The sequence below is a fragment of the Falco rusticolus genome, chromosome W, assembly GCF_015220075.1.
Source record: "Falco rusticolus isolate bFalRus1 chromosome W, bFalRus1.pri, whole genome shotgun sequence".
NCBI lineage: Eukaryota > Metazoa > Chordata > Aves > Falconiformes > Falconidae > Falco > Falco rusticolus.
The window spans coordinates 981,936-1,009,407 of NC_051209.1; the positions used below are offsets into that span (position 1 = coordinate 981,936).

At 47.3% G+C, this 27,472-nt stretch overlaps 1 long non-coding RNA gene across 3 annotated transcripts in view; it reads right to left on the bottom strand.

The window, feature by feature from the left end:
- Nucleotides 1-20,529: 20,529 nt before the first annotated feature.
- The window catches only part of LOC119140788, a 61,278-nt gene continuing 54,335 nt past the window's right edge, over nucleotides 20,530-27,472 (bottom strand). For 2 of the 3 annotated variants that reach the window (XR_005101713.1, XR_005101712.1), the window contains exons 3-5: nucleotides 24,291-24,374; nucleotides 23,063-23,239; nucleotides 20,530-21,622 (exon numbers count right to left, since the gene is read on the bottom strand). This is a non-coding gene — a long non-coding RNA (uncharacterized LOC119140788). The remainder of the gene's footprint in view (nucleotides 21,623-23,062; nucleotides 23,240-24,290; nucleotides 24,375-27,472) is intronic. The other variant, XR_005101714.1, reaches the window with a different exon arrangement.

Sequence of the window (27,472 nt, forward strand, 5' to 3'; positions counted from 1 at the left end):
AGATGTTGGCATGGGATCTCCAGCTAGTTCGTGACTTACAGAAAGCGCTGGAACAGGGACAGTTATACCATTACAAAAGCATCTTGTATCAAGGTGGCTGATTCCCTTTCACACAAAGGACTACATATGCCCCTATACAGCACTTGAAGACTGAGGACAGGTGCTCTCTCCAGGTCCAAGATGTGCTAGAGGTATAAGAAAGGACCCCCAGCTTCCTATCCACTCTCAGGCCAGAGGTGGGTTACTCCTCACAGCTCTGCCTTTGAGGCTGTTCTTATGAAAATACCCCAATTTCTGCTGGGAAAAAGCAGCAACCATGTTTCTTCCAACTGCTATGGGCAGCTGGGTGATGGGAACTTGGCTGGTGCTCCTGGAGGACAGTTCCAGCAGCACAGCGATAGAGGCAGCAACCTCCAGGAGAGAGGCATCTTCTCCCATTGGCACAGCTGGATGCATAAGGCAACATCTGTACAGCTCTGATTGCATCTGGTTAGGGGAAAATGGTACAAGTACAGCTAGGCCAGTCTAGCTGAAGTTCTACAACTTCCAGGCAAACCTAGGGAAAGTTACAGATCAACCTCGTGGTGCAATACGACATACCCATATTTACACAGGTTTTGGGTCTCGGCCTCTAGACAGAGGCGCAGTATCTTATGGAGCAGCTGCTTTGCTCTTGCTACCTCACAGAAAAAAAGAAATGCAAACATCTGACACAATGGCAACCCCATGTATCCATGTGTTGGAGAAGGGCATCGCATGTGCATGGGGAGCATGTGGCTGCTTCTGCATGCTCTCACCAGAGTGCAGGTTGGATCTACCTGAGCAAAGGACTGGAGGATGCTCTGTGTGTGTGTGTTTGGGAAATGTCCTGAAGAGCACCAGCAGAAATGTAGAATCATTCACACTATTTCAGGACATACTTTTTTGTCCTGGGTGGGAAAACATCAGCATTTCATCCCACTTTGCCTATCATTTCACTGTCTGTATTTTAAATCTCCTTTTACAGCATAAACATGTCAGTCTCTGGTTAAATGTCTTCCAGTGAATTATTTTTAGGAGAGGAAAATTCATTAGTTAAGGGGCCACAACAGAAGCAGACATTTGGAAACATCTACCTCTCTGTCCACCCACTTTGCCTCCTATCTCTGGCATTTCTAATCCACATTATGTTGTTTCATACATGCATCACATTAGCAAAATATCCCTTGCAGCATTTTAATTTCTTTTCCCCATTTGTCTGTGAAGACACTTACCAAAAAGGAGCCTAAACTCAGTGCCTTGCATTTTACATGGTTTATTTTATATATATATATATTTATTTATTTATTTATTTTTTCTCCATTCAGCCCTTCCTAGGAATGGGCAGGAACCCAGCAGTTTGCCAATGCCACACTTCAAAGCCACACACCAGCGCTTGATAAAACACCAGTGCCACAGCATGCTGGGGACTTTCCTTTTCCAAGTTGGTACTTCAAAATATTTATAAATGCACTTAAGCCCCATTTTGACCACTGCCTCTAAATAGAGGCAAACCCTGCCCTGAGATTCATGTCAGGTCGAGGGGAGTTACACTCGCATTGTTGGCATACCTGAGGACAGGCAGAGGGACTCGCCCCCTGCACACAGAACAAAGCCTGGAGTTATTGCAGAGCTTTGCCCTCCACCGAGTGCAATTATGGTTAGAGAAAACCCTTGTTTATAGCAGAATCCTTCCAGTTGGGGAAAAAGAGATTTAATTATAAGGTAATGATGCTGTGGGCATGTGTGTGAGCGGAGCGCAGATGTGGAGGCAGAAGGCTGCGAGCAGGGCTGCTCCCTTTGCCCAGGTGGATGCTGGTGGCTCCAGCCTCTGTGGACAGTGAAAATGGGAATTTGAAGTATCCCTCCACAGCTGTTGAAGGCTGAGCACTGAATCAGGCGCTTGCATAGGGAATGCAAAGCATGGAGAATAAAAAAAAAACCAGGAGAGGTGTCTGCCTCACCAGGCCAGGAGCAACAGGAGGGGTTTTAAGGGGAGATGGATGGCCAAAATACCCAAACCTGTCGCCTTTCCCTTTCCCTGAGTCATGGCCTTGGAGTCAGGCTTGCTCAGGCAGGTGATGAGCTACCTTGGGTTTCCACTCCCTCTCCCAAATGGTATTGCAGAATCAGAGCTCAGTGTGAGCTGCTGGCATTTTACACGCAGAGATGGGCTATAGGAGTTCATAAGCCCAAGGGCTCGACCTGGTCCTTATAAAAATCACCTTATAGAGAAAAGATGTGATCCAGCTAAACATCCGCAATGCTGCGTATGCCAAGGTACAGGCTCATGAAGTGCGTGCATCAGAGAATATTTTTCTAGTCCTGTATTTTCTTCCATTTATTTTAAGGAACAGAGTGCGGTTTCCTCTCCTGCATTTCTCATATTTTGCTTAAAAATAAAATTTGAACCTCTATCAAACCAAACAGCTTCTTGCTCAAGGTGGTAAAAAAACCCATCAACAAAACCAAAAAGCCTCTTCTATGGTGAACCCACCAGGAAAGGGGAATAGAAGTTCCCCTGTGGCTGTACTCCCCCAGCAGCACTCAGCCCCCAAAAATCAGTGCCAAACTTGCAGTGGATCCTTTCTACCACCACACATGACTTCTCAGAAATGTATAAGGCATCTAATAGAGCACAGTCTGATTTATACTTAGAGCAGGGCAACTTTAATGGCAGCAGGAGTGAGGGTGCAAATCTCCAGGCACGGAAAAAGCAGCCGCATTGCCCTGGTCCTCTGAATTCACTCTGCTCTGAATGCCATTGAATAGGAATGAGGCTTTAAGGTAAAAAAAGAGGGACATGTCCTTCTGCTGGATAGGAGGGATTTCTAAGGGTGCAGCACTATAAATAATCATTCAAGCCATTTTGCACGTGCCTTATAACCTGTGATAAGCCACAGAACAGGTATTAGAAGACTACAGAAATGATCAGCAGGATGGAACGCCTCCCCTCTGAGGATAGGCTGAGGGAGCTGGGGCTGTTCAGCCTGGAGAAGAGAAGGCTCCGGGGAGACCTTAGAGCACCTTCCAGTACCTAAAGGGGCCAGCAAGAAAGATGGGGACAGAGCTTTAGCAGGGCCTGTTGCGATAGGACAAGGGAGAATGGTTTTAAACTCAGAGGGGAGATTCAGACTAGATGGAAGGAAGAAACTATTTTATGCTGAGCGTGGTGAGGCACTGGCACGGGCTGCCCAGAGAGGTGCCCGATGCCCCATCCCTGGCAACATCCAAGGCCAGGCTGGACGGGGCTCTGAGCAGCCTGATCCAGTTGAAGATGTCCCTGCTCATGGCAGGGGGTTGGACTAGATGGCCTTTGAAGGTCCTTTCCAACCCAAACCTGAATTAGCAGTGGAGGCTGTCGTGCATTATTATTCATCACCACTTTCCAAAAGCTGTAAGCCCTCCCTGTCCACATACACAAGCGGAGATGGCATAGGTCCCCTGGGATGTATGCACCCCCTCCCTGCCATCTGACCCTACACACTGAGGGAGGATGCATGCAAATATAGCCTCCTCCCCCTGCCCGTCACAGGGGTGAGTCGTGGGGACAGTTGCTGCCTGGCAGGGGATGATGCCATGCTTACTCCTCCATCATGCAGACAACCCATCCCTAGGCTCTCATGCCCATCCCAACTCCAGACCAACACCAAACAAACAGAAATATCCTTGCATGCAAGCAGGAATGGATGGCAGGGAAGCATGTTGGTGCCTCCACCATTCAGTTTATTAATTTCTCATTATTGCCAACTCTTGCTGTTCAGTGTCTGCTCTATCCGCAGAGCAGAAACCCATCTCTAGCAACCCTGATGAAGTCCTAAACGACCTTCATTTTCCTTTGACCTTCATCAAGGGCTGGTTGTACCTCTGCTCTTTAGGTGCATTTGAGTTTGAAGGCATTGGAGAAAGCTTCATCTGAGAATAAAGAGGAGACTGCTTGTAAAAACACAGGCTGAAATAAGAAAATGAAATAAATGGCCAGTCTTAAAAGAGAAAACTCTTGCCATAAATTTAGCAGAGTTTTAGAAAAAAAAAAAAAAAAGAAATGGTTGTTCATTGCCCTGCTTTGCTAAACAGGCAGATGGGACCTGTATTTCTCTTCTGAAACTTTAATGGGAAGAATATGATTCTGCTGCAAGCATATTTTATATGCCTGGCGATTAAAGAGGAAGGGAAGGGCATAATTTATAGAATTGTGAAACACAGAGGATAGCTTTCTGGCTGCAATGTTTCTTTATTTTGTTGTTATTCTTTTTATTCTTCCTTTAGCTTCTAGGCTTGTGAAAGGTGATGGATGGGCAGCAGCGGAGACAGAAATCTCCCTTTTATATTCACAGGGCAAGTACTGCTTCGGCAACCGCAGTGGCTGTACAAGCTGCACCTCCTCTGAGCAAGAACAATCCTGAGACCAAAAAAAAAGTGCTTCAGTGTATCCTCAGGCATTCTGCAGTGCTTTTCTGCTCCTACAGCCATCTCACCTCTCAGTTGTTAACAGGCTTTACACTTTCAAACAAGAAGGTTGAGCCTTGGTTGGTTCTTGCTTTAGCTGGTAACACAACGTGGGCCATCTCACACCCCGTCTGATCCTCCAGACCCTGTCTTTCCAGGGACAGTCTGCACCTCACCCTTGGAGCTTTGCCAAGACCCTGGCACTTCCCGTCATAGGAGGCAAGAGCCACCTGTGTTCAGCTAGAAAGCTACCTTGTTGAGAAAGACCTTGTGCTCCTGGTGGCCCACAAGGTGCCCAGGAGTTAGCAGCATGTCCTTGCAGTGAAGATGGCCAGACATAACAGTAAGTTCATTAGCAAAAGCACTGCCCAGAGGTCAAGGGAAGTGATCCTTCCCCTCTATTTATAACTTGGAAGACTAGAGCTGGAGTGCTGTGTCCAGTTTGGGCTCTCCAGACAGGCACTGTCACTGTGGAGGTACACCAAGATGGTTAGGGAGCTGGAACACACAAGGTAAGAAAAGAGGCTTGCTCAGCCCAGACAAGAGGGCGTGAAGGGGGAATCTAATTTTTTCATCTCCCTAACTAATGCATAACTATCCAGAAGATGGAGTCAGACTCTTCTCAGAGCACCAGAAGTTATGGACAGAAGTTGCAGCAAAGGAAGTTTAGATTGGGTGTAAGAAAAACATTTTTTAAGAAAGAGGCTGGTCAAGCTTTGAACCGTAAAGCCGGAGAGACGTTGGGATTTGTATCCTTGGAGATACTCAAAACACAACCACACAAAGGCACGAGCCCGACTGAGAGCAGGAAGTTGAATCAGGAGCCTCTGAAGGTCCTTGCCTTCAAAACCATTTCCTGACTCCATGCTCCAGTTCTGCAGATAGGGAGCCAAGGCACAAAGGAGATGAAATAATACAAGTACAGACACGCAGGGGACCTGCACCTGAGTCCACATCTCCAGAGAGCCACCTAAAGCTGTCCCCTCATTGCTTTTGGGTAAATTAAATGCGCTGCCATAGTCGTGTGTGTGTGCTAGGCTTTCCAGGGTCATCTGCTCCTCTTGCTTCCCTGGTAGAAGGTAGCACTTCTCTAGCTGCAAAATTCTTTAGATTTTTTTTTTTTTTTCATCTTCAGGGCCAATTCAGCAACTCATCTTTCTGCTAAGACTGTCAGCAAAAGTGTCAACTGTATGGCTGGTTTCTGTGATGTGGAATCATGCCCACCAAGACTTGGACCAGGACTATGCAGCCTATTTCACATAAGCCACCAACCAGCCCACACTTGGCAAAACCTGAAGACCGTATCAGCCATGCCTGCATAACTTCTGGCTTTGGGCCATTTTTCTCTAACCCTCTGAGCAGCCATGATATAAATCTTGCTCTTCTTTCACTGGTCTTTGCCATGACAACACAATCACTTGGCTCCCCATGCCACACTCTCGTTGGGTGTTTGTCAGAGATGCATCAGTGGAAAAATGAACTCTGTACCCTGGCAAGAAATAAGAGCAGTTCTTCATAAAACTAACCAGTGCTGCCCTTTCTCAGCTCACACATTTGTTGCAGGAGGAATTCAAGTCCTCGTGAAATCACTATGAATATTTACCTGCACCAGGAGCAAATCCATATTCCTCCCTCCTGGGGAATAAACAAGAATAAACAAAAAATGCAGGGAGAGAGTTTTCCTTCCCCTCCAATACCAGCACTCTCATGCCTAAATATCTCCATGAAACGTGTGTGTGTGTACACATCTTTTATTCAGAGCTAAATTTACTCTTTAGAATGAAGAATGCTTGTGCCATTGAAGTCAGAAAAAAGGAAGAAAGTCTTTACTGTGAGGGTGGTGAGACATTGGCACAGGCTGCCCAGAGAGGTGCCCGATGCCCCATCCCTGGCAACATCCAAGGCCAGGCTGGACGGGGCTCTGAGCAGCCTGATCCAGTTGAAGATGTCCCTGCCCATGGCAGGGGTTGGACTAGATGGCCTTTGAAGGTCCCTTCCGACCCAAACCATTCAATGATTCTATGATAAGTCAGCTGAGTCCTTCCAGTCACCCCAGTAAAGCTGCAAACTCCTGGTAAACAGAGAAAACCATTCCCAGAATTGGTAAAATTGAAGCTCTGCAGCAATTTTTATATACTACCAAAACAATAGTTTTCACTGGCTGAAACATGGATTGTTTTTTTAAATTATCCCAAACTCTCTGACTTTAGAGCATCGCTAGAGCCTGCTGATGGGATGCTGGGACCCCACTGTGTGCTGGATGGTGCAGGAATGTGCATCCTCAATGGCCATCTGTGGGGAGACCATGAGGCCAACAGAGAAGACAGTGTGGCTGGACATGATGTGGATTCAGCTCAGGAAGCTCACATGGTTATTGCACTATTAGCACGGGAAGGTGGAGTCCTACTTCTGTCCAGAGAGAGCGAAGACAGCCCATCCCCTGCCGAAAGCTGTGGGTGGATGTATTGCACTTGGCCAGCCAGAAGATTAAGGCAGGTCCCCTAATTTCCCAATGGAAAGGAAGAAAAAAGCAATCCAGGGGGTAGAAAGAGCCCAGGCAAATTGCCACTGCAGAAAACAGGGTGGGTAGGGGAGGCTCCTAGCAGAGAGGAGCTGGGAGGAAGGCTTGCGGGGGAGAGGAGGCTGCTGACTGCTCGAGCCACCGAGCGCTTCAAACACAGGGCACAGATAAGTGGAGTCATGGAGCAGGGTGGGAGGAGATGAAGGAAGCAGGCAGGAGAGAAGATTACAGGAGTGCAAGGAACAACAAAGAGGAGGAGAGAGGAGAAGGAAAAATTATGCAGGGCCTCAAAGGTCAAAAGAGTCAACTTCAAAAGGATTCCTTAAAAGACACAAAGCCAATGTCTTCATATTCAATTATTTAGTGCTCACACAAATCTAAGTAATATAGGGTTGGTTGTTTTTTTTCGCCTCCCAACACTCGATTTGGCACAAAGGGAAGATGAAGTGGAGGGACGATGAGAGAAGTGTGGGATTCTTTGCTTTACTAATGGACCAGACAGGGCTGGAGTCACTGCTACCCCCTTGCAAAGGATGCGGAGCAAAGGAGAGGACGCTTTTCGGGATCAGGAGGGTGGGAGTGAGCAGCGCTTCTCCTTTCTAGAACAAAAAAATGTTAAAAAATTACTTAGCCTGAAACAAAATGTTTTCCCTAAATTCTAGGCATCTGTTTAATTAAAAACACAGGAAATGTTGAGGCAAACAAATCACGCTGTCTGTGAAAGTCAAGACTTCTGCTTTGAAGATGCTGAAATAAAACCCTTCCATTTTTCACAATTCCTCCATTAACCTGACAAACCTGACCCACACGCACAGTCGTTTTTTTTGTCGTAAAAAACTTCACTTTGTACGAAAACATATTTAGCTGAATTATCTCTCCCAACTGTACTTAAGGAAGCTAAAGTGAAGTAAAAAGCTGAAAGAGCCAGCTCCTGTATCCTGGGGCATTCAACCCATCAGCACAGTTAAAATCCCTGACAAGCTATGGCAAGCTAATGTCAGTAAAATGGTACCCAACAGGAGATTTGAAGCCAGTGCAGTGAGCTCTACAATAAGTTCCAGTCCATTACACACCAGGCTTAAGTAAAATATTAGAGCAGGTCATGTTTTAAAGCAGACAGAATAGGTTGGGGAATCACTGAGGACCCACGAGGATGCTCTTGGAGGAGAATGCAAATTCTGCCATAGCCTTTTTCATCTCCCTGACCTAAACACCATCGTTTTCCTCCTGACTGGTAAGTGTTCCCTTTCACTCAGCACAATGTTCCCCACGTGCCTCTCCAGCAGTGATGGCAGCAGGGACCTGTACTGCCGAGGCAAAGCCATGGTGCTGTTACATCAAGCATGTGCAGGGCTACCATGGTACCCAATGAGGTGATGACCAGCCACATTGGAAAAAAACACAGAAACAAAGTGACTTGTTGAAGGCCATGTAACAGGTCAGTAGCGGAGCAAAGAGCAGAAACCTTGTCCTCTGGTTTCTGCCCACCTGGATCCCAAGTGTTCAGTACTTTTCTGTGTTCAGCTTTGACCTTACAAGTTCCCTTAACCTTCTCCTGGCAGCTTCCTAATGGGGAAATAAATCTCTGGAGAGTATCTTAAATTCTTTTTTAATCACAGACTGTATCAGTGTGATAATAAGATCAGCCTTCAGACTCCCCATTAAGTCACAGAAGGTGTGGTCATCAGTCATGCTTTTCCCAGCCTTAATTGCCAGACAGACACTTGAAGTGGAAAGTCCATCTAATGAGCCCAATCATTAAAACATCCCTGGTTCCTATTTGAGATGGAAAATTATATTACTCTAATAAGGGGGTTGCATCTTTGCCCCCCTATTCAATCATGTGGCACAGGGAGAGGTGAGACTTCTCTGCGAGTTTGCCTTGGATGTGTTTCATTTAAATACAACCCCCTATTTCAGGCAAGAAAAAGTAATAAAACCCTTCACAGAGTGGGAACTGGGTGGTTGGAGAAGAAGGTGACGACCTAGAGGTGAACAAAGAGGTCACCATAGATGGAGGAGGTCACCACTGACACCATGGATGTCTCTGAGGGCTGGCCAGGCGGAGATGATGGAAGAGCAACCATAGTGACTGTGCTTGGGTGTCACAGCACTCCCCAGACTATCAAGCTGCAACAAGGTCTTTTACCATCTCATACCAGCATACTCTTCATACAGTCCCTCTACTGCCTTCTCCTTGTCTTGCCTCACCCAGGACCTGCTCTCTCTTCCCTTGCTTCTTCCTCAGCTGCTCTCTCTCCATTGGCTCTCAACCACTTAACAGAACCAGCCACAGCTGCACCTTATCTACATCAGCCAGCCCACTGCCCCTGCAGCCAACCCACAGCTGTATATTATCAATGATAATTAACCCAGCTTCATTCCTCTACACTTGGGTGGAGAAGGTGAGACATCTGGTGTGCTTATGCAAAAGACTATATGGGAGGTATGAAATGGGCTCTTCAATTGGACATCTCTTTCCTAAACAGTTTGAAAGAAATTCTTTCTCATTTGGAGAAGAATTGGTTATGTTGGTCACCATCAGGAGCCTGCACCATGTGGATGAAGCAGTTGGGAAGCTATCATGATTCTTATCTCAGAGAGAGAGAGGACACTGAGGCAGGACAGCACACAAATTCAAAAGCCGTTGCACAGTGCAAGTCCAACCAAAGTCCCTAAAACAAGGCTCAGGCTAGAAGTCCTCTGCAAAGGAGTAATTCTCTCCTGCCCTGTCCAGTGCCAACAGAAATACCTGCCTCTCCCACCTCTCATCTACTGCTGCTACTCATCACAGAAAGCTCCATCTAGATAAGTTCCGTCTAGAAGCTCAGCCTAGGTAAGATCAGCCCGAGTCCCTGGTGGTCACCAACCATGCCAGATGTCTCTGGCTACATGCCAACATGCCCATCCAGATGCCTCAACTGACCCGCTCCCACCGCAGGGAATCCCAGTGGGAAGCCCAGGCAAGCCTATAGTTACAATCTCCGCATTCAATGGCGGCTTTGCCAGGTGCTTGGAGCGCTGGTTCAGAGCAATCCCTAATAAAAACAACAAAGCACGGAAGGGTGTGTTACTTTTGGGTAATAATACATCTTAAAACTGCACGGTGAGGCAAAGACAATGCTGCACCCTAAGCCACCCGAAGGGTGTGGGCATTATACAATGATTCGCCCACGCCCAGAGCCTCCGATGACAATTAACATCCAGCCCTGCGTAAGAATCGGTAAATACCATATCTCAAACCAGGAAATGTCAACATTTTCTGTGTGCATGAAAAAAACCCCAAGGATGTGTCTTAACATGAACATCACTCTGGGCAGATCGGCACCATCACAGCGCATGGTGATTATTTTCTGCTCTTCTTCTGGAGGAAGCCAGAGTAAAGTCAATAGCAGTTATAGTTGGAGTTCTATTAAGCAAGGATTTTTGAGTTTTCATAATTTCCCTCTTTAAAAAAAATCAACAGAGATGATGGAAAAATTTAAATGTATAATTACGTTTTGATAACAGCTAAGTCATGTGAGGTGCTTTATAGATAATAAAACAACAAGATTTCATCACACCCAAGTTTATTTTCATAGCCATAAATCTACTTCTAGTAAAGTCACAGGGAAAAGATTTTACTATTGAGTAATAATGGAAACAAAATAGCGCTTATTAAAGGGAAATGGGAGCAAGAACCCACTCGATGCTGAAAGACAACAGAGAAAATCAGTTTGTTATTAGGAGACAGCAGAAATAACTCTTTTTTGCCAGTCTGAGATACCGGCTGTGAGACCAGCTGGTTATTAATAGAGATCTCACTTTTTTTCCCCCCCTAAACCACTGTGCAGTTGCTGTGATGCTCATGAAAACAGCAATTAAAGATGCAGCTCTGGGGTTGCACCCCCAGCTGCCAGCATATCTTAGAGGCAAAACAAAAAAGGACCAAAATGAGAGTGTCTCCAAACCTATTCCTAATAATTTCTGAGGTCTGGAAATTCAAGATGCTTTTCCAACATAAATTCACCTGTTTGTTAAAAAAACCCAACAGATGGCAATTATGATAAAACTACCTTCTGGGTGATCCCAGGTAAAAGGCAGAGCTGATGCTACCGGCTTTGTCTGTGTGAAGGATGGAGCTAGTAGAGTTGCCGTATACCTGCCTGAAACAGGGAGGCTCAAAGCCTTCCCAAGGGACAGGCGGTGCTCCCAAGGAGGAACGCTTGTTGCAATATTAATGAGGGAGGAGATTGGACCACCAGGGAGAAATGAAATATATCTTCCTGGCTGACACAGTGGGGACAGTTTGGATAGCTCAGGAACAAGGGGGTTACGCTGGATGTTGCTGTTTACCTTCAGCGCAGTCAATTGGGGCAGATCAGAAGGTGTTTGCATGGATAAGAAAGTTCTGCTTGAATTTCTGAATCCTGATTGTGGCCGGGAGAAGGGATGGATTTTAATTCTCCAGCTGTAGATCCAAGTAACAGGAGCAAAGCATAGCCCTACCAGCATACGTACAGGCAAGGAAATAAAAATATCCACTACTATTGTTTGCTGATGATAGCTTGGAGCATCTTCAGATCCGACTAAGTTTCTACTGTGCAAGGTGCAGGATTATTATCATTATTATTGTTATTATTATCATCATCATTATTATTATTATTATTTCATTATTACTACTATTACTACTACTACTACTACTACTACTACTTGCAGTGACCATTTATACTGCACCAGTGTCTTACAGTTACAAGTGGGATGCTCATCCCCTTATAAGCACTGTATAAGCAAGACCAAAGAAGGAGCAATCCATCCCTAAATACTTGTGCTCCAAATAAACACTGGGAGAAAACAGAGATTTCCTGGTTTGTAAAGATGAAGAACAGAGAGACTTAGTGATTTTCTGAAGGCCATGGAGGAAGCCCATGGTAGAGCCAAAATTTGGCGTTAGCTCTTCCAGTTGCAGCTCCACACTTTATCTAGTCTATCAGCCGCCTAAGGCTCAGCTTTATCCTAAGACTAGAGGCAGCTTAAAGCTCAGAGGGGCTCTGGATTGGGGCCACCCCGTGGGCTTCCCATGCCAGGTGGTCGCCACATGCTGAACCTTGTGCTCACACCTCGTGGTTGGTGGCACCAGCCCGGCAGCTGGCTGGCTCAGCCCATCACCAGTGGCATTTTGGCACCCGGCAAAGCCAGAGGATTGTGGTTTGTGCAGGGATAGCATAAAACACTCAAAGGATCTGGGATAGCAGGGTTTGGGTTGGTGGCATTGCTGGGAGCTCGGCATTCCCATGGCTCACCTGGTATTTTCACCAAACAAAAGCAAAATGATTTGGGCATAAAGAAAAAGCAGGTTCCCAGGGAAGGCTGGAGGAGAGCTCCCAAGGGAAACACAGGGATAGTCAGAAAAGCTGAGAATGACAGCTCATTGCATCCAACACCCAGCCTGGCAGGGCACTGGGGGAAGGAGGGGGCAGGGAGGGCTTTGCAGCAACCAGGGATGCTCAAAAAAAGGTACCAACAGCAGCAAAGTGGGGCTTTTCAAAACATAAACAGTTTTGGGGAAGAAATGAGAATGGCATGCGAGCTAAAAATAAGCAGCAGCAAGTGAAAAAAGGATTAAAGGAGTCCAAAAGAAATAGCGAACAGTAAATTGCAGGGAATTGTTCAGCAAACAATAAAAGGCTCCTTGCCATCTCCCTGCAACAGGCAGGTGGCACCGGGAGAAAGCAACCCACGACAAATGATAGCTGTAAAAGGGGAGATGGAGCGGGGGAGAAAATTCAGACCTGGCAGATTTGTTAAGTGGTTATTTTCCCCTCTGTTTTTGCAGAAGACAAAGGGGAGGTAAAGCTCCCCAAGACAGGGATTGTATTTCACTCCGTGGTCGAGAAGGCTTTTGAGTGTCTGCAGATAGCGGCAAGAAATGGTCCTAAAAAGATTAGAGCTCTTAAGGTAGGGCAAAATACTACACCCAGACAACACACTCAAGTTTTAATGACAGTGGCGAGAGAACTGAGTGAAGCATTGTCTGCTGCCTTTAGGAAACTGAAAACTTAATTTGAAACAGTGCAGGCTAGAGCTGGGCTTTTCTCACGAGAAAGGCTTTACGCCTGCCCTTTAAGCATCACTTTTTATCCTTGACATATATTTTCCATTCACCACTTTCCCACAGCCAACACCGGTTTAGGAAGGGTCTTTCCATGTTTTTAGAGTGATTTGGGTAGCTTGCCTTTGGGCACCTCCCTGGTTATCATGTATTTCTTCTCGCTGCAGCCCTCTGTCAGGCTATTATCCGTGTTTATGGATACCCAGCTGAGGAATAAAGAAGTGACTTCCTACAGATGCATAGGGAATGTGCTGGAAAAGAAACTCACCCTGGATTCCCCAAATTTCAATCCCCAGACCACCCCCTGCCCCTCCTGCCTCTGTGGTTCCTACGTTGGCTTGTTAAGCTGGATGGGCCAATTCCCAGTGGATGTAAAAGAGCAGAGCTTCCATAAAACCCATTTTATACTGGGAACAACACCAAGCATCGTGTCCGGTCTTAAATCACAGAATCATTTAGGCTGGAAAAGACCCTTAAGATCATCAAGTCTAACTGTTAACCCAGCACTGCCAAGCACCCACTAAGACTCCAGTCTTGACTGGATCAGGGATTTGGTGCTCCCCCCAAAAATGAGGCTAATTGCTATGGGCCCCACAGTGGCTGATGTGCTCCATGGGAGTACCCAGGACCCCCCTGCACCACTTGGCTTGGGAAAGGGACAAAACAGGGCATTGCCTTGCCATCACTCTCGTGGCTGTATCCAGCGGGGCTGGGGGGACATCGCTCCTATGTTGCCTCCACCGCCCCCTCTGCTGGTGGGTGACACAGAGATGGCCCCACCATTCCCATCCCAGCTCCTGCATCCCCCAGCCAAGCTGCAGGGCAGCAGGGACCCCCCTGACCTTGCCCAGGGCTCTGTTACTAAGAATAAAATGCAGCAGGCTGCGTTGCACTGGCACGTGGTGGGATAATTGCAGGGAAGCAGCTGCTGTAGCCCAACGACCGCAGTAATTGGGTAAGGGCCATCCTGTAGCCAGGTTTCCCATGCTATTATCCCCTTATTAATAGAAACCAAATCTACCTTTGCAGAGACAGCACTGTGAGCCTGGAAATTATGCGGTGCAGGGGCTGCAGGAAGGCATCTGTGGCATCTTTGCAATAGCCACAGCCCTTTGCCACACAAGGGCCAGATCCTGGTGGGATCCACAGGATGCTCCCACCCAAGTTGTGGCAAAATCCCAGCTATCCCGACCCAAAGTCCCTTGTGGTCATTGGAAAGGTGAATGTTAGACTCAGCCACATGGCAACTGCCCTCACGGAAACACACAAATGAGATATGGTCTATTAATTAATTCATCCCAGCAACATCCCAGCAAGGTATGGCAGGAAGTATTAATTTCATCTCCCAGGGAGGAAACCTGAAGGTCACAAAGGCTTGAATTCCCTCTTGCCCACATAGATGGGGTATGGCGGGTCCCACAAGCTGAGCATCCATGGATTTAAGGCTGCAAAATAATATGGAGCATCTCAGCTGGGATGCTCTTGCTTGGGTGCCACGGGATGTTGAACATAAAAGACAAAGGTAAAAGTGACAGCATCATTTTAAGGAGAATCAACCCACAATGCCAGGGCTGTCCTTGCTGGAAGGTGTGAAAGCAAAGCACTGATTTCTGAGAAACCCAAGGACATGGTAAAAGTCTCTGTGGGATCTTCCACGACAGGACTTCAAGGTCAATATGGTTGCGTGGCTTTCCATGGCCAGGACAAATATGGGTCTCTTTCCTCACCCCTCTCTTATTCCAGGTTAACTTCCCCTCTGAAGCCCAACTTGGAAACAGTCCTGGATAAAATGTGCCCCTGATCATGACTTTATCCATTGGGTAAGCAGAGATGAAGGCACATGGCGTGAGCCAATATTAAAGCTGGAAGGTAGGTTAGGTGCCTCCCTCTGAAATGCAGTTGATAATACAGAGAATAATAAGATCTGTTTTGGTACATTTTTGATGCAGATAAGAAATGTAGGTTTATTAAGGTCTCCAGGACCATTTGAATCTTGTCTCAAATGTGGGATTTGGTTTGAAACTTCCCCAGCGATGTTCACTTCTGCCTCCCCTCCTGACTCATGGTAGGCAAAGCCTAGCAGATGGCCTCCTACAGTAACGATTTTAACTATCAACGTTGTTAATACACTCAAGAGTGATGGAAAGAATTATCAGCCCATAGTACTTCCAAGCTTCCCCATTTTTCTTCACCTCTTCTTTGCCCAGCCTTTAACGCTTCCCATTTCGACGGCAATTAATACCAGCCTTTCTGAAGATGAATCCTACAGGCTTGCAACCAAGTCCTCACAGAGCCAAATCAGCACAGATACGCTAGGGAGCGATGCAGATGGTTTCTCCTTCCCTTGAAACTCGAGACTTGCTTCTGCTCGATGCTGCGTTGTTTTGCAGACTGGGTATGTCAGGAGCATGTCCTTCTCCATGTGGCGAGCAAGAAGTCATCCCAGGAAGATTAAAGCAGAGAGAGGAAACCTGGGCTGCCTCCTGCATTTTTCAGCCCTTCTCCAACACTTTGTGAAAGGCTGGTGCTGTTAAGCAACTACGTAAGAGATGAAAAGCATCGGGTAAAATAAATAATAAATAAATGCCAAAGTGTGTTGCCAAGGCCACCTCCAGGATGGATCTGTACCCAGGCGTGCTACCCTCCAGACGGCTGCCTGCTCCTGCCCTGGAGAGATGTCACCGAGAGTGAAAAGCTCCTGGGCAAGCCGCCGTTTCAGAGTGATGCATCAGAAAACCTTGCAGGTGACAGAAACTGTAATTGCCGTGATTAAATTTCACTGGCCCATTTCACTGCCGTTAAACCCATCTTTGCTGATGATTTCAGCAAAAGCAGAATTGCTGTCCCTACCAGGGGAGAGGCTGAGAGTGCTAGCGAGACCTCTCCCCAAAGTATGAGCAAAGCCCTGCTGCCTGAGCAGAAGGCTCCTTGTGCCATCTTATATCCTTGAGGCCTCGTGGATGCTCTGGCTTCCATGAGGACCAGAATGATATTCTCCATCATCCCTACAAGCAGTCCAAACCAGGTGCAGACAGCCAACAGCCTGACAAAAGGGGCTCTCAGACCCAGTGGGAGATGCTACAGAGGACTGCTTGGGGTTCAGGGCAGTGGTGTCTTGTGCCCAGAGGCTTCAGAGAACCCAAGGGAGCTACGCTGCATCGCATCAGCTCCATCTCCATGTCCTTATTTCAGTGGCATCTTGGCCACATCAGCCTCTATTTTTCTCAGCAAACCCTTGAGAGCTCAGTGGCTCTGTAGCAGTAAGAGAGAACGTATTCGTCACTTCAAATACATGATAGAAATGTAAAATAAAAGGTACCCACTATGGCTGGGTGCAGCCACGACCATGGTGTGAGCTTCCCAGTCTCACAGCATGGAGTGCTGGCTGTGCCAGTAGTGCCAGCAGCACACTGGAAAAGATCTTCTCCCCACTTTGTCCTTTCCATGGGTTAGGAGGTGAGGCATCTCCTCTGGAACAGAACGCCTATACTCCAGAGATGATACAGGAGCATCCAGCCCTTGAAGCACAAGGACACCGGGAGGTGCCCAGGGTGCTGGGAGGTGATGGTGAGGAGTGTAGCCCTTGGGGTGGCTGCTTCCAACCTTGTTGTGACGGACAAGTCATGACATCCCCCTGCCTCACTGCCCTTGCCTGGAAAACAGTCAAAATATCCCCAGAAAAGCACTTTGCAGCCCACTAACCCCCCTCTTCTCTCCTGTGCCTTCTGCAGAGGGCAGCTGGAGGGGCTCAGGAGACACAGCACGCAGCAGAGCACACAGGGATGCTGCAAGGACTCCTAAAATGAGATGCATCCAGATAGTCTAATGCCTCTGCAAAAAAATCCCATGTCTGCTAGGATCAGAACTGGCTACAAAGGTTGAAGATGTTCCTTGAGAAATATTAGTTATAGCTGTGTACATGTATTTGCCTTATTAGTTTTCTCTAGCGGGAGATTACAAAGCAACTGGGAAAAGGGGAAAAATAGTCTCCTTGTTTAGCACGAAAATATAGGTAACAATTATTAGGCAATAACTGATTCATCCGATACTTTATTACTTGGAGTTCGAGTGTGCAAGTGACAGGCTCTGCAGTGAGCCTTTCATGTGACACGTTATTAAAGGCTCTTTTTCTGGCTCTGAAAGGCAGTGGCTGGCAGATCAAAGGTCAGACATTTCAAGGAGTAAATTGGTTTAATGTGGCTACAGATAGCCTCACAAAAACCTAATAAATATGCAGTGAAATGTAAGGAGAGAAAATTGTGGACAAGAGAGACAATTACTTTGAAACCAGGATAAGAGCAGCACAGGCTCAAATTAATCAGTGTACAGGCTGCTTCTCTCTGTCTCAGGATTTAGTATTCAGAGCAAAAGCCCGGCTGATGGTGTGATGTGCTGGGGCCAGGGAGGCACTGGTACCCAATGCCAAAAGCTGCCAGGAGGAGATGCTCAAACCCTAAGCCACAGTCAGGGTCATACCTGGAAAGCCACCCCTGACCCACAGCAGAAGATGTTTATGAGCATCAGGGGATTTTGATGGTGAAGAGATTATCCCCTCCATGGCTGAATCACATGGGAAGCCCTTGGTGTGGGCTCACAGTGGCACTGGGACACTAGCAGACAGCGACTCACGGCCCAAGCCCCAGCATTCAGTGGTGAAAAATGAGCGCAGAGGGGCTTAGTTGTAAGAATTGATGCTTTTAGCTCGTATTCTTGGTTTTCACTTGATCTTGTGACTTTTTCAGAACCATACCTCACTTATTTTTAAACTCTAGCCAGTGATGTCTGAATACTTTGGGGGTTTTGTTTGCATTTCTTGAAATGCATTAACTCAAATGACTTCCAAACACTTGCAAGGCAGGATCTCTGCTAAAAAGTCACAGCTTCGCTCCTTTTAATTAAAGGTGAGAAAACACCCACTCCAGTTCTCTAATCTGGAAAGGGACTTTCTGCACAAAACCAAAGTGCAATATTCCCAGTACGGCTGGAAACAGGAGTGGAGGAAACAAATCTATAAAACAAAATGCCCGGTGCCCCTCAGAGAAGCAGATAAGAGCACAGCCTCTTTGTATTCCATTTGCAGGCCACCTTCCCCAGATGAGTCACTGTGCTCCGGCACAATTTATCATGGCCCCACCACACAGCCTGAGAATGATCAGGCAGCACAACCTGCCTGAGATTTAGCAAAGCCAAGCCTTGCCTGCTCACCCACATGGAGACTTTCTACAAGCAAGAAAGAGTTGGGATCCAAGGGCTAAATTGCTCCATCAACTACATAGTCCCACAGGCTGGACCACCAGGGATGAATGAGATCTCTCTGCCCACCATGTTGGTAGCTTGTTGCTGGCTCTGTCCCTCTGACCAGGATGGAGTTGCACCCAGGGCAGCACTGCCACCTCCCTGGTGAGGAAACCTCACGAGAAACTTGGGGATGGGGCAGAGGGGGACAGCTAGTGCGACCTGTGTCCTGCTGGCTGTGGGACACTTCAAGAAGAACCCACGCTTCAAGGAGAACTCACACTTCAAGGAGAACCCATGTTTGAAGGAGAACCACACAGTTCAAGAAGAACCCACATTTCATAGAGAAACCACACTGGAGGGAGAACCCACACTTCAAGGAGAACCACACACTTCATGGGTCACCCACATGGAGAACCGATGGGGCACTGACCCCCACACCTGCAGCCCACGTTGGCAGCTCTTGCCCTGAGTTATCTGTGCATATATTGCTCTGCCATAAATCAGGAGCACTGACAGTGTAATTTGTATCTGGGGAACCTGGAGCAATTAAAAAATCAGCCCAAACACCATTTGTTTCACAAGATTTTGCCCTTAGTTAGCACTGTCATTCTGCTTTAATTACAACGCAATTAATTGCAACAAAATTGTTTGGAAAGTGCATATGTATGGTAGAAAGGCTGGAATATTGCAACATGCCTGCTCCTCTGCAGCCACAAACGTAAAATCTCTGATCCTCTTTCGATATAACACTTGACATTCATTTTGCCACCCTCTATCAAGAGCATCTCCCAGTCCTCTCAAAAACAGACCAAGACCCATGGAAGGTGACTACTGACTCATTTTACATCCAGGGGAATGAAGGCGTAGAGGAGCAAATCTCTTTAATTTCTCTTCAGACAGGACTAAGAGGGCAAAAGGTGCCAGAATTGGACCAAGCTTGGGGCTGGATGTAAATGTAGAAGAATGGCTGCAGAAGCGTGGCCTTAGAATCTCTGAAGATCTGCACAATCCAGGCCTGGTATTAGAAGAGGCCTGTAATCAGAATTGTACTGAAGTTGCTGTGCTGAAGTTAACAAGAAAGGTAGCCTTGAGCTATTCTCGAATCCTGAGACCAAGTAATTATGTTGTGCCAACAGGCCGTGGCTGTAACAAGCTACAGCTGCTGGGAAAGCAGGTGCAGGGCCAAGAAAGATAGGGAGCAGCATGGGAAAATAGGGAGTAACAAACTACAAGGCTGAAGCACAGCAGCACAATTAGCTACATGGATAGAATGCTTATTTTAGTCATGATAATTAGGGGTGTGAGAACCGCGCGCGTTTAGAGACTACTAACCAGTTATATTTCTGCTTTACGAATGTGCATGTGTATCGGGTTCTGTATAGGTAGTGTTAAAAACTAATAATGTTGAGCAAGATGCATAACTCATATTGAGCGTCTTCTTGACTCTGGCGAACCCTTCTTCCAACATGTAAATCACAACCTTCCTCTCTGCCCTGGGATTCTCAGATGTTCTCATGTTCCCTTGCAGCTCCCAAAGCCACCCAGCACTTTGAAGGGGCTGGGCCCTGCCTCCTATCCATAGGGAAGGTTGTGTCATCCATAAAAGCAGCATTAAGCAACACCCCCCGAAAGACAGAAGACAGTGAGACTTGGACCTGATAATACAGGAAAGCAAATCCGACCCATTTCTTTTGCAGTTTGTCCCCTTCTAATATTTCCAGCGTCTAGCCATGGCATAGAGGTGTTAATCCCGACTGAGGTGGACTTCCAGAGTCCCCTTTCAGCTGGCATTCAGTCTGTCGGCACAGAAGATAAAAGCAGACGTAATGCAATCATAGGGCAGGTGCTAGGAAACAAGAAGCCACCAAATGCAACTGAGGATGCCTCGAGTCTCATCCCCTGATTGATTATTTCTGTGCAAGAAAGACTGCCGCACCAGAATTCTCTAGCCCTGCAAGGTGGGGAGAAGGTCTGGAAGGAACACAGGAGTCAGGAGATGGGGATTAGCTGATGTGAATCATCTCCTCTCGCACACCACCAGCGAGTGGCCAGGGCAACAACTGGCTGGGAGGGCAGGAGGGGAAATTTCTCATTTTGGAATTGCTCAGCATTGATAATAAAAATGTTCTCCCCCCCCCCCCCCCAGCTAAATACCTTGCTGAAAAAATATGCTCTTGCTTTTCTTTCCTCTTTGCTGTTTTCTTTTTCCCTTCCCTTCCCTTTTCCTTTCCCTTCTCCTTCCCCTCCTCTCTTCTCTCTCTTCTCCAGTTCCCTCCCAGGAGGGTGTCAAACCTTCTCACCTCCATTTTGCTGGTAGCAGATGGAAAAATTTGCCCCAAACCACAGGAAAACAGTGATAGAGGACATGAGCAATGAGGAGAATGTTGTAGATCACTGGCTGGTCACCCAGTGATAAGCACAGACCCCACGTGTTCCTGGAGGCCCCACCAGCCTCTGGATCGCTCCCCAGCAGCCCAAAGCCACAGCCACATTGGGGAGAAGGGCCCAAATTTTGCATCAAGGCAGCAGTCCCAGCACAGGGGGCTGTGAAGCCACCTCTCCAGCTGCCTGCCTGGCACTGTGGTACAGCACGGTGTAAGGAGACCTCATGGCAGAGGTGAGGAGGCACCTGCTTGGAGGATCTCATGAGCTCATGGCAGACCGGAGCTGGCCAGGGACCCAGCAGGCAGTGACAGAGGATCCAAGGGCAGCAGCAAAATGATTTGGATTATCCCAGCAGCAGTAATTCTGGAAGATCCAGCTGATCCAGGAGACCTCCCAGACACATGCCTAGAGAGCCTGGGGTTTGGCAGAGGATCTGCTCCATCAGCTTCAACTCACCTTGGCAAAAGGTGCCCAGATACCATGGTGACGGGCTCGGCAGGGATAAACACCAAACATGGGTGTGGGTTGTTTACATAGTTAGGAAGCTGGCTGGTCTCCATCCCTCCACCCTGCCTTCTCCCAGAGTGCCAGGATCTCAATCCAAGGTGGTCTCCTACCTCCTCCTGGGCTGGCTCATCCGCAGGCAACATGGAGGCACTTCCCAAAGTGGTTCCCTGCTAGGCAGGGCAGGGTGGGGGATGGTGACGCCGGGCTGCTGCTTCTCTCCGCTCCCCGGGAGGTGGAAGTCATTTGGTGGTCCCAACATCCACATGCCTGCCTGGCCTCACATGGAGACAGTGCAGAGCTTTCATGGTGTGGGACATTCCCTCCTCCTCCTTCTCCTCCTCTTCTGCAGCTGCCAAGCACATTGAGCCCCTTGCAAAACCACACCAGCTGGGATGTGGCATCCTCCCCCCCACCTGCAAAAAAAGCACTCACGACCACTATGCACCCATTCCTTAGGGTCAAGGACATCTTTTTGAGGGACAAGGAACAAAGCATTCCCATAGCAACGAGAAATAAATCTATAATTAAGGCAAGCCGCTCACATGAGTGATACTTGAAAATTATGCAGACCTGTGAGCAGCGTTGCCATCGGGCATGTGGCTCCTCTCAGGCTTCCAGTAAGGAATAAAAAAGCTCTGACTAATATAAAGAGGCTTCCAAATCATTCTTGGCAGAAGCATCCCAGCCTCGGATCCCCTCCCTCTATTCATTGCTAAAGCTCTCAGCCAAAGGAAAATAAACCGTGCAGCTACCTTGCTGACCCAACCCCCCGCAGCGTGGGTGCTGGCTGCCCCTTCTGCACCATTATACACTAATATAATAGTGCATAATAGATATATGATACATTATATAAAGGTATATATTTACATTATTTTTATATATATATACACAATATTTATGCATAAATATATGTATGTGGGGCTGCATGGGCAGCTCCACACAGATGGAACCCAGCGTGATGCTGCCTTCCTGACCCCATCCAGCCGGGAGGGCAGGGGCACGGGCAGACGCAGGGATAAGCCCTCCCATCACTGCCCGCTTTGCTGGGATCATCCACACATGCTCGGTAATACCACGTTTCAATGCGGTCTGAGATCCTTCACCTTACCTAATTACTTCCAGGTTTATAAAACCATTCCACCGGTGACACTTAATGGGAATAAGACCAGGACTATGAACTGGGGAGGGAAGACTTAAGTGTTTGGAAACTATTTTAATAGCTTGCTATTTAATTAAGAGCAATAGCTCTGACATTATGTCAGTGAAACTTGCCACTTATTTATTAATTAGAGGAGGAATTTCAAAGGAGGCTAAGGGAGTTAGGTGCTGGACAGCCCCGGGCTCACTGGAAAATCCCAGGTTTGTATGGCTAATGCTTGCTCAGTGCTCAAACACGCCGGGTCTGACTCCTCATTGCCTGGCACCTTAAGTAAACAGCATCAAGCACAAGCATAAAGTGGGTGTTAAATGCTGCCTTCTCAGAGCACGGGTTTGAAATGTCCTTTTTGCAGTGGTGGGAGTGATGGAAGGCATTGGAAGACAAGGGAAAGATGGCAGAGCATCTCATCTACCTCTCCAGGAGTTGCTGGGCTGTCCTCAGGTGGATACACCAGGATACATGCCAAGAAGCCTGCAGATGGTTTGCTCTCCAGCGTGGGGTGTGGGGGATGCCGAAGGGCTGGCTGTGCCCTCTGCACCCGCTCCCTGTGACCAGGGCTCAGACAGACCTGGCTGCCTTTGCTGCTCCCAACCTCCAGATCCTCCCAGGAGGAGAAACCTCCATCCAATTCCACTTCCACCAAGCAGAAAGGAGGGGAAAGTCCCACTCGGTCTCATTCCCCCAAATATTGTACCTTGGTGAACTGGAAGGTGGCTGCCACATCTCCTTTTCAAGGGCAGAACAAGCTGCACAACCGCACCAAGTATTTCCGTCCACCTGACATGCTCCGGAAAGCAACACTGGGATGGCCGAGCACTGGTTCCTCCTTTGCTGAGCACATTCCTCCCCTCCTGTTTTCATTCAGCCCAACCTTAAACAAAACCACATCTGTTGTTTTTATTGCCAGCACGGCTCTGGGAATTACCTACGCGAGGTCAGGGGAGCCGGAGAGGGGGTTTGTGCTGCTGAAACAGCATTTAATCTCAAGAAGGAGCTGTTAAAAATATTAAAGCTTAACTAGGTGCAACATACCATCCTGCTGTGTCCCATTTGCCAGTAAAGAAGCAAAAAGATCCTGAGATAGACTGAGATTTAAACCCAAACTCCAGGTAGGGGCTCTGCAGATAAAGCACCTCCAGTTTCCCCGTGAGATCCCCGCTTGCGGCATGGGCGGCGCGGAGCAGGTTGACTTGAGCCAGGCTTAACCCTGCGCCAAGCAGCAGCCTCATCCCAACCGTGCTTCCCAGCCTGTCTTTAATCATGATTTCACTGCCAGCACCAAATCTGCTGAGACTTTTTAACTATTTAAGAGAACGTTTTTTCCCCCGCAAGTTTTCCACAAAGAACTGAGAAAAAAATTACTTTAAAACAAATACATATAAGTATTAAAAATCTAGAATAGAATATAAAGAATAGACCAGAATATATGTATTCTATTCTAAGTATCAATATTAATCATCTGCCTCATCAGAGCCCTTCTGCCTACCCAGCAGATGTTAGCAAATGTGTTTTTTGCACTGATATTTCCTACCTAAAACAAACAAATAACTAAGCCAAACTTGCAAAAAAAAAAAAAAAAAAAAAAGAAAACCTGCAAATTGAGAGGTTGTATCATACAGATGTTGATACACAGGCAAAATCTCTGGGCTTGGTAAAGATTCAAGATATGAAGCAAGAAAATCAGAAAGAAAGTTACAGTTTTGAATTCAAACAGCAATTAAAAAGGCATGTAAATGGCAACAGATTAGTACAGAGGATCGCTACAATGTGCCAAAGATTTCCAACATGAACATGATTAGCCTCCAAGCATGAAATTCAAGCACCTTCCCCTCCCCTCAAGAAACCACAAAAGCCCCAAAAAGAGAAAAAAAAATATTAAAAAATCACGTATTTCAGAAGCCAAAAATACAGCACTGACCCACCTTCCCGCTCCGGGTGCCGACCCTCGTCCTCCCCTCGCCTGCCTTGGCTGCTCGGGGGATCCAGTGGTGTCGCTCCCCAGGTGTCTGCAGCCAAGTGGAGATTGCAAATGATTTGTGTATGGAAAGTTAAGCCTTTCTAGGAGCGGTTAGGAGAATTCACTCCCACCACTCCCTCTAAACCAAAAGTATTTGGCACAGAGCCCTCCTCGTCCACCTGTGCTATTAAGGTCTAAACAACATGTGGGACGTGGGCTGATTTTACTGGGATCTTTTCATGTTTCCTTTTTAAATAAGCACACAAAGTTCTTTGCAAAGAAAAACTTGGGAGTTTGTTGTATTTTTGTTTGTTTGTTTTTAAAATCTCTTTTTTCTTAAAACAGATGTATCACATCCTTTTTGTTCTCCACTGCACATCCTTTTCGCTCCCCATGCGGTGAGCCAAGCCTTTCCCTGGTGTAACTGGTGACCCCTGACCACATGTGGATTTGCCCCCGCAGAGGTAACTCTGTGGGTGACCTTCGTACCAACCTGCTCTGCTTCCCCTGCAAACTGTGTCCCTGTTTGGATGAGACAAGGTAAACCAGGGGGTGGGGTATGAAAACCTTCTCTTTTAAAAAGAGCCGGGTACAATTTAACTAAAAATTCAGGTTTGTGCATGAATGATCCAAGTGAGCAAGAAGATGGAGGCAAAGCATCTTCAAAGGGGGGGGGGGGGGGAGGGGAGTTGCTTACCCAAGCCAAGTCCCCAGTCACTGTCTGGTCCAGGTTACAAGACCCCAAATTAGGTGCCAAATCCAAGGAACAAGTGATTTGGAAAATCCTTCCCCAAGTGCCCAGCATGGAGCTTCAAAGCCCCCTTGCCCCCAGGTTTTGAAGCCATGCCCTGGCCACCTCAGCTGCATCCACACAGCCAACAACCGTGTCCCGCACCCACCTCCTGTTGTCCCCATCCACAAGGCTGTCCCCAGCACAGGAGCCACCCCACCGGAGCCCGGCTCAGCAGAACGTGCCACCTCTGCGAGCAGTTCACCTGGCTCAGCCTGGCTCGCCAGCATGTGCGCAACCCCAAAGGGCTGGCCATCACGCTGAGTGATAAATAACAGGTCCCCCCTCTTCTTCTTGCTGCATGCCCTAGGGATCAGCTCATCCTTGAGATTCTGCCTCAAATTCAGCAGCCACATCTCCAAGCATTAAGTTAAACACTGCATTTAACAAAAACACTAGTTCCTTTCTGGCACAGGTATTATGACAACAAGGAAATACAATTTTTTTTCTCTAATACGATAAATCCGGTGACAGCAGCTGGACACAGACTTCCATGTTACATGCTTTGCTTCTGGTTTTCCTTTAAAGCACATTAAAAAGAAACCAACCAAAAAACCAAAAACCAAATCACAACCAAAATTGTTTATACAAGGGAAACCTTTCTGAAGCATGAGGCAAAATCAAGTGTAAGATAGCCTGGGGCAACCTGGCACTCCCAGACACGGCTTGGAAGAGATCCGTGCTCAGAGCATGGTTACTTTTAAAACTTTTATTACATGCTTTCTTGGTCTGTAGGAAAAAAAATATTAATAATGCTGCTTCCATCCCTACACCCAAACCACTATCTGCAACTCCTCTGACTACTGGGTTTCTAAGGAGTGTCTGGGTGAATCAGTAAATGAAGTCAGTGCAAACAATATGTCTGGCCCCAGATAAGGGTAAAGCAAAACTTGGGCAGCATCCAGCGACTGCCAAGCTGGTGTGGAGAGGAACACCGATTGCCACCTACTGCTTTTCCTGGTACTCCCACAGCCTGCATCCCCCGTGGGATGAGAGAACCCACCCAACCACTCACCCGCACCCTGGCCAAGCACAAAGCCAAGCAACTCTTCATTTCCCATAAAAACTACTTTTTTTTTCTCATCAAAACATCAATCCACTAAAGCCAACACGTTGAAGAAACAATTACATCCATCCCACGCTATCAAAGTGCATTGTTCATGGTGCTGCTTTCCAAGATGGTTTTTAATCAACGTGTATGGAAATGTCCCCAGCACCACTGAGGGGCTGGAGCGTGTCCAGAGCCAGGCAGGGGGCTGGGAAAGGAGCTGGGGCACAAGCGCTGTGGGGAGTGGCTGGGTCAAGAGCTGCTGGTTTTTCATCTTTAAAGGTAATTGTGGACATTGGGAAAGGGTGAACGGGTAAGCCATGAAAGAGGTTTCCTTGACAGTAGCCTCACACTCTGTAGATGAGGAGCAGTTTCCAGCGAGAGGGTGAATTGCCAGTTACTCCATGTCACAAACTCGGCAGATTTGCTGGTCCAGGCTGTATGTGCATGCACAGCTGCTGTCATAACTATCCTCTCAAAAAAAAAAAAAAGCAAAAAAAAAAAGCTCTAAAGCAAATCATTGAAAACCAATGTCAATTAAGTGCTTTGCTAAAACAATCTAGCCAGAGTCTCAGTGATTTCATATTTGAAATCTTAATGGTCATAATCCAGATCACTCCTAAGGGATCTCCAGTGCTTTGCCTAACATGGATGGTGGAACTCAGCGAGGCTCCAGTGTCTTCAATAGAAATACAGTCATTTATGCTATCCAGAAATTTCCTTCAGAAATGAAAACACAGTTTGATTTCTATTGAGGAACAGGGCTGGATGTAGCCAAGATGATATTGTATGGGTACACAGGGTGGATGAGTACAGATACACACTGTATGTATAGCTATGTGACAGGATTTTGCTACATCATATGGCTTCATTGGGAAGCTTTCAGAGGAGGAGCTGCACCCTAATGTCCCCTCTTCCCTCAGTATATCTGCTCTGGCAGGGACTGGTACCAGCTCTGGAAATGCAGCCACCTCTGAGTGAATCACAGAATCATACAGTAGTTTGGGTTGGGAGGGCCCTTCAAAGATCGTCTAATCCAACACCCTGTCACAGGCAGGGACACCTTCCACCAGACCAGGTTGCTCCAAGCCCCATCCAACCTGGTCTTAAGCACTTCCAGGAATGGGGCACCCACAGCTGCTCTGCGCAACCTGTGGCAGTGCCTTGCCACTCTCACAGTAAGGAATTCCAATCTAATTCTCCCCTCTTTTAGTTTAAAACCATTACCCCTTGCCCTATTGCTACATGCCAGCCATAACACTGGCCCCACAGCTCCCAGGCTTTTTTGCTCCCCTGCAGCTTCATGGTG